The sequence below is a fragment of the Silene latifolia genome, chromosome 6, assembly GCF_048544455.1.
Source record: "Silene latifolia isolate original U9 population chromosome 6, ASM4854445v1, whole genome shotgun sequence".
In the NCBI taxonomy this organism is placed as follows: Eukaryota; Viridiplantae; Streptophyta; class Magnoliopsida; order Caryophyllales; family Caryophyllaceae; genus Silene; species Silene latifolia.
The window spans coordinates 73,038,329-73,046,996 of record NC_133531.1 but is presented as its reverse complement, the minus strand read 5'-3'; positions in this window follow the sequence as shown (position 1 = coordinate 73,046,996).

Sequence of the window (8,668 nt, the reverse complement as noted above, 5' to 3'; positions counted from 1 at the left end):
AAGGACTAAACTTTATGGAAATTGACAAATAGAGAGAAATAGATAGGACATTCGGTTCACCACGGTTTTCTAGGACTCCAATCTAGGGTCATAGGTCAGCATAAACTCGGTCCGCAGGGTAATGAAAAGGTCCTTTCGGTCCGCTATTCGCCCTAAAACTTTACTAACTTAGCTTTCACCCTCATTAGAATGCCCTAATGTTCATTGCAAGTCTTACCCCTTCCAATCTTTCGATCTAGGTCAAGATGTACCAAATCAATTAGCTAAATGCGTTGACTCAAGCAACTAATCGCTATTAAATGCAATGATTAACAACACAGACCCAATTTGTACCAAGCCCTAATCACCTATTCATAATATCCCTAATTGCCATGGCTCCCCTATGTGCTAGCATAGAAGATTAGTTACGCATAAAGAGATTTGGGAAATCAACCGAAACAACCGAAATAATTAAATTAAACATGATAATAAATTACTAAAGAAGCAAGAGAAATAGCAAAAGAGAGAAGAGATGATAAGGAGAACAATTGCAACAAAATAATAAACTCGAATTAAGGATTGACAATACCGAGTACAAAGGAATTGGAGAAAGTAGAATTTTAGGTCTAGAGAGTAAAGTGCCAAGAGAGGAGAGATTGTCCATGTGCCGTCATTCTCCTCCTTTTTTTATACTAAGATACAAAATAAAATATCCGAAAGATTGCGTAATAGACAAAACCTCTCGATCGAGTAGAATAAAACCACTCGATCGAGAACAATATGGGTCAAACATCTCGATCGAGGACAATAAGTACTCGATCGAGGAACTCGATAAACACCCCTCTCGATCGAGCTAAGGAGAGCACTCGATCGAGAGGCTTTAGTAGCAAGGCGTGTTCGATCGACTAGAACTAGCAATCAAAGTGTTCGATCGAGTTAACTTCCATCTCGTCAGCACAGATTAACTCAAAACAACCACTTCACGCATCCTAAGTGACAGATTACGGGCTCCAATTCTTCTATTCTCCAAAATGCATGCAAACGGGACAGGTTCAGGCTTGATTTAGCTCATTTCCGGTTCGCCCTGCAATTAATACAAGATAGACCAAAGTAGACTATTCAGGGGCATTTGTAGCTAGTCACCACATAAATAACACAGAAATGCGTGTAAATATAGGGTAAAAACCATATATAAAATGCACGCATCATCTGCGTTTAGTTGTTAAACCGTGTCGAATTGGTATGTAACGTGAGCCATTTTCTGCCTCACAACCATGGCCCCGTCTTCAGCTTCGTACAACAACAACAATGATGACAACAGAGATATCACAACTGCTCAGCTAGCTAGCCTGCTCACAGCCCTTAAGGTCACTCTGGACCGTGTCGAGACCCGTATTGACACTCTGGAAAACAAGGAAACCGGAGAACATAGTACTCCGCCTCTAACCGAAACCGAGAAAAGGCTTAAGCTATTGGAAGAGCAACTCTTGGCCCGTGGAAGCAACATTCACCACGAAAACAATCGAATGTTCGAGCCCGTCGGGGATCAACTGCCTGAAAACTTTACCTTAACTGATGTACCTAAGTTCAAAGGGATGGAGGACCCACTCAATCACATCCGAGCCTTCAAGGATTACATGTCCATCAAAGGTGTCAAACAGGAACTCTTCACCCGGATCTTTCTATCGTCCTTGGAACCGATTCCCCATCAATGGTACTATTCTCTCGACCTAAAGAGCATTAACACTTAGGACGAAGTCGCCGTTGAATTTGCTAAACAATACGCCGACAACGTCGAAATTCAAGCAACACCCTCACCCTTGAGGTCCTAACCTAAAATGACAAAGAGGGATTCACCGAATTCCTAACTCGTTGAAGGAGGGTGAGCATCCAATTAGTCAATAAACCAAGCGAATCAACCCTGGTGGAGAAATTCGTCAACAACCTCCGTCCAATTTATGCCAACCTGGTGAGGTATCAGAACATCAAAACCTTTCAGGATCTACAGATCCTCGGGACCCGTATCAAAGATGACCTGGGCAAGGGCGTTCTAGCCAATACCATGGGTAGAGGCTATCAGGGGTCTACATCAACTGGATCTCGTCCCTATAGTCAAGCAAACAAAATTGACAAGGTCAACCTCCTCGAACCAACTACAAAGAAAGCCGAACGTCCCCAAAGACATTCACCAACTTGGGATTAACCTACGCTAGCGCCCTAAAAAGGCTCATGGATTAACGGGAAACTGCAACCAATCGGGCCCACTCCGGACCCGCCTGAAGCAAGAAAAACCTGCTTTTGGAACCCTAACGCCTAATCACCAAGAAAATGACACATAAACTTTTGGAACCCTAACGCCTATTGCCAGTATCACCAAGGCAAAGTCCATGACACATAAACTTGCTTGAAAAGGGACAAGCACGCTATCTCACCATGTTTCAGGATATGATCTAGAAAGGAGAACTACCCTTACCTCCGCCAGCAAAACTAAACAACAAAACAAACCCCTTTAGAATCCACGCCATCTCCGATGACTAGTCAACTCTGGATTGCTCACACCTCATCCTGCCTATTGAGGACGAGGTCAATGCCTTGGAAAAGGGACACCAATAACCAAATCGGGATGTTCGTAACCCAGGGTTAGAACTCGATCCTCAAGCAACTATGCTCACCATGTTTGCCACATCCTTCGACCAGTTGAAGAAGCCATAGCCAATCTCTCCCCGGAAAACCCGATCACCCGACTTGAGGATGCTTACCAAGAACATACCCATGGTCATAATATTCAACCCACCACTTAATCCCGACCTTCACCACGCCAAGGGAGGGTCCTTCAAGCACCCAAAACTCCCAATTCCAGATAAAAGGGCTACTCTCAAGTCTTTAAAGAGGACGAAAATTAAATATAGGGATGCACCTGCCCAATATAAACCACCATAATCAACTCCACAATAATCAACCCCACAAAAACTACCCCCACAAAAACGATCCTCTAAGGAATACCCCTCCAAAATACCCTCGCTACCTCGAAATCAATAATGGCTTCGAGCATCTACGACCCCATAGCAAAGGTCAAGACCCGACGACGTATGATGTTACATTGTTTCGGGAAAGGGCAAATGAGCCAAAGAGATTGATCACCTTAAAACCAACCGATCCGGACGCCTTACTCGATGCTAACTCAAACAACACAACAAATAATCCGACAACATAGTCCCCGCACTCAAGATCACAAGAAAGACGGAGAATTCGGGTCTTATCACTCCCGTCGACAAAGTCTCTTTTCCAGAGACCTCAACAAAGCAAGTCTAAAAGATGACTCCCCTGGCCACCTCCTCTACATGTTGACATCTTGGTAGATAACACCGCGACAATGAATGCTAAGTTTGCCCTATTATCATTCATGGAATTTGACTTGAGTGACTATCCACCTCACCTAGCAACAAATCGAGCATAAAACACCTATCATTGAGGAAGACATCACAAGACTACATTCACTCACAACAAAGTGCACTTTCTTTTATGGTCATCCATGGGAACATATTGCTAGTCTTAGGATGGGTGACCTCTGTGCGCATGAGTGAGGAAAAATGCGCTATAAAGGACCCTTTGATCGGCCCCGAACTAACGCGACCGTGTGGTGATTAGAGCAACCTATCAAAGAACCGCCACCACTCTCCCTACATGACATGATGCACAAGGAAGTGGAGGTATACCCCGATGACATGATCGTCAAATCAAAAAAGCGATTAGAAGTACTACTCATATCAACAAAGTGCACTTTCTTTTATGGTCATCCATGCGAAAGAACTCCAAAGTTAAGCGTGCTTGGTGGGGAGTAGTCTTAGGATGGGTGACCTCCCGGAAGGTTCCCGGATGCGCTTAAAAAATTCTTCATGTACGCCTTCGAAAATACATGACAATAAATCCTCAAAAGTGTGCATTCGAGGTCACCTCCCTTGACCCCTGGAAAAATCTTGGGACACGTCGTATTTGCGTGGTCCTACAAAGACATGGGTATCGAAATCGATCCCACCAAAATCAAAGCTCTCCAACAAATGCCTCGGCCTAAGAAGGAGAAGGAGATTCAATTTATTTCACATTAAGTCCAATACATCGGTGGCTTAGTCCCCGTAGCCAAGCTCACTATGATTTTTGAACCCATCTTCAAGAAGCCCCGCGCTACCGATCACACCAATTGGGACGATGACTGCCAAATGGCCTTCGACAGGTTAAAGGAAATCCTATCCAAGCCTTTTTTCCTCATGCCACCTCAAATCAAAAGAGCGAGGGAATTCTCTTATCCCTATTCGAGGTCACCTCCGAAAAACTCTTGGGACACGTCGTCAACAAAAGGGGTATCGAAATCGATCCCACCAAAATCAAAGCTCTCCAACAAATGCCATGGAGAAGCAATTTCTCGCTAGCACAAATAGTTTTTGAACGATCTTCAAAAAGAATGAACCATCTACTACATCAACAAAAAGTTCATCGAATCAACAAAAAGTTCATCGAATACGAAACAAGATACACCCAATTGGAAAAGACATGCCTTGCCCTGGTTTGGTCAACAAAGAAGCTAGGACAGTACATGCTCAACTACACGGTTCATATCTACTCCAAGATGGACCCTGTCAAATACATCTTCGAAAATCCTGTGTTAAACAGAAGGTTGTATAAGTGGACACTCATGCTATCCAAATTTGACCTCAAATTCGTACTCATAAGGGTTATCAAGGGAAGGGCAGTCGCCGATTTCCTAGCAGAAAATCCCGTCAACGAGGATCCGGCGACCGACACATGGCACTCCCTGACAAAGACATCCTTTATGCCAACACCGACACATGGGACCTATACTTCGACGGTGCATCAAACCTGAGAGGATTTGGGGTAGGAATCCTTCTAATATCACCAGAAGGGGGAGACGTTTCGATCTTAGTCAAACTGGACTTCGTCGTCACCAACAATGACGCCGAATACGAAGCATGCCTCATCGGCCTACAAGTGTGACTCGTATTTACGCATATTTAGTCCCCTAACTAGCCTAGTTCCTATGCTTTTTAGTGTATATTAGGATCGTTTCTTGTCTTTACCTTCCTATTATACATATTCTATGAGGTTTGGTGCCCTTTGTAGGAGAGGAGCACTAACCTTGCTTAAACGGACTGAAACGAAGCTAAATTGATAATATCCAACGATAAAGCATCAAAGAGGATACCAATACTAAAGGCCTAAGTCAATAAAACAAGTTATTGGGCAATTACTAAGGATCTCTACGACCCACGAAGGATCCCCACGACCCATGAAAGATCCCAATGAATTAGAAGGGAGCCATTACAAGAGGAATTTGCTTGGAACCAAAACAAGACTTGCTTATTTGACTCTGAAAATATGCTAGATGAAACAGCGTCAAAAAATCAAATGGTATAGGCTTTTGAATCACTCAAATAGGAGTCCGGATGAGGAAACGACGCCCGTTTTACAATCCGAGATCAAATAGACAAGTTGACCGTCGGGACGCCCGACCTGATCAGAGGTCGCCCGGATTGTTGGGCAGGAAGATTGCCTTCGCATGGGGAGTCGTGGGGCTCCTTAAGGACTTGCAAGGCACTAATCTTTATCTTAGGGATCTAATCGTCATTTAAGCCCTTAGTTAACCTAATCCTTGTACTACTATATCTACCCCTCTTGTATTTAGAGAAGATTAAGTCCTCCAAGTGGGAATCAAGTTCCCTTAGATTATATTAGGAGTAGATTAGAATAGATTAAACTTTAATCATTCCATAAAATTGCACTTTAATCTTTCCTCAATAATTTCTCATACAATCTTAGATTTAGCTTGGTACTTGAAGAATTCTTGGGTTTGTATTGGGGAATTGAAAACTCTCCACCATTAATCAAAGGGTTTCTTCCATTGTTCCTCCATTACCTTTGTTCAATTCAAGTTGTTTACATTTGGATCTCTTGGGTATATATTTGAAGACTATGTGACAAGTCTCCATCTTTATTCAAGGATTCTTCTTTATTTATGTTCATCTTTATTCTCCAAGTTCGTAACACTCTTAATCCCTTTTTTATTTACTTGTTAATCTCTTGTTTATTGTCTTACTTAATCATCATGTTCACTTGTGTTGTGATGTTTGACACCATTGCTAGCATAATAATCATGATGTGTAGTGAGTAGTCTCCTAACTAGGGATTAATGGTGTTGGAGTAAGTGTCCTCAACAATAGTGCGATCACATTATTAAATCTCATATAAGAATATGTAAGGGATGACTCAATATATATATACAGCCAACTGATCAACATTAATCGGTAATAATTGGCTAACTAGAGTTTGACATTACTGTCGTTTGACGGTGGTGATCAGTTGATCCCTTAAGGTCATACCTAAAGGACAATTCCCTTAATGGATAAATCAATTAATTGTATATTGATACGATTAATTAATTCCTTATAATTGAACAATTTAAATTTTGAGTAAGAGTTTTAAATCTCATTGTAATTTGATTATGTGAGATTCATTTTAGTAATTAAAATGCTTTATTACTAAAATTTGATTATTGTTTATGAAACAATTATAATAAGAATGAGTAGTTAATTATAATTACAAGATGTTGTAAATTATATTAATATGATCCATTTTATACACATGTAATTATGAATTACTAGATATTTTGTTAAATGTAACTTAATTAATTTATATAATGATATATAATTATTAGGTATGTATTAATTTGATTAATTACATACTACATACTATATCATGTGACATGTTGTATGACAATTGACATTTGACAAAATAAAATGGATTCCCATTTTATAGAATGGACCGAAATTATAGGGTATAAGGGTTAGTGGGTGTTTATTTTAATTGTAGATTAAACACCATCATAACCTATTTTCTTAGGCTTACATACCTAGCATCTTGATAAGATACATTGGCCTAAAAAAATCCCCCTCTACTCGGCCCCCTATGGACAAGAATAAGAAATTGTTTTTTTATTTTTGCAACTCATTCATGCAAAAATTAGGATATCTCTCTTACTATTCTTCTCTAAATTGTTAGAAAACCTTAGAAATTGTTCAAGTACAAAATCTAATAAATCTTCATTGATTACTATTGTAGTAATAAATAGTTATTAGATTTATTATAAGGAGATTAGTATTATTATCTAGTTAATAATAATATTAATATTAAGGGTTTGTCTTGGGTACAATCCAAGAGGAGGATCTCTATTCTTGAGATTTGGTTAGGAGGATCATCCTTATAATTAATAGGTCAAGATCAAGTGTAGGAAGGAGTCCTACACTTGTTCCCATATTTCGACCAAAATCTATGTAAGGAAATCGGTTTTTCCTTCTTTTTGTTCTTTTAATCTTGCATCCAACTAGATCCACATGACATTAATTATGAGTAATTTATAAAATTGAATTAGATGAGTTTAATAGGGGTTTATGAACCTAACAATTGACATCAAGAGCTTTGGTGTTGCATGCATATTATTTTATGGTTTTTATGAGTTATTTGATAACGAAATAAAAACTAAAAATTTGTGACATATAAGATAACCCACGAAATTTTGATGCATGTTATACATTCTGGTTCTAAAATATTTTTAGGTCATTTTGATGATTTATGGATGATTATTGCTTATTTTAATGATTTTTTAATGAAATAATTACATTTTAATGAGTAAAATGAACTTTTATTTACTAAAAATAGTTAAACTTTACCTCTGGTCAGGAAATTTTAATATGACCTCACATGCATATTTTACTTATTGTATGTAAAATTTTGGATCATTGTGATGAGTTTTGCATATTTTATCATTTTATATGATAAAAATAAAATAAATGAAGGTTGAATGACTAAAAATAGTTAAAACTTCATAATAGGCCACAAAATTTTAATATGTTGTCACATGCATATTTTACAGATTGTGTGTCAAATTTGAAGAAAAATGTGATTTGTTTTGCATGACTTATGAATTTTTTAATGTAAAAATGACATAAATAGTTACTAATTTTAGCAAAAATAGCTGAAATAAAATTTTTGGCATGAAATTTTTTTCTAATGTTGTATATATGATATGAACATCAGATCTAAAGTTGCATGATTAATTTCATTGATTTAGTATGTTTATTTATTTTTATATGATAAAATCGATAAAAAACAACTTCATTAGTCATAAAAATTAAATCGAAATTTTTGGTTGAAATTTTACCATTTCCAGGTTCTGGAAATTATTTAGGAATGTTCAAACTTTTGATTTTGATTTTTCCATAATTTTTATGTTTAATTTGGAATTAAATGGTAAAAGTTATGATTTATGCGATTTATTTAAGAAATAAATTGAAAATTATTTTGTGGGCAAATTTTATTAAATTTTTGGAATCTTGGTAATATTCCAGTTTTTGCAAAAACGTGATTTCGAAAATTTTCAAATTTTTTATGATTTATTGGAGATTGTTTTTTAATTATTATGATTAAAAGAAGTTTAAATAAGCAATAATACAAAACAAAGTTGAATTATTGTCAAATGGTTAGTGAAGACTAATTTTTGAGTCCTAAGAAGGTTAGGACAAGTGGTGTTAGTCCAGTGGTAGCCGAGTTAAACCTTGAAGCTTGCAGAAATGCAGGAGTTGAGAGGTCCCGGGTTCGACTACCACCTGGGGCGATGATC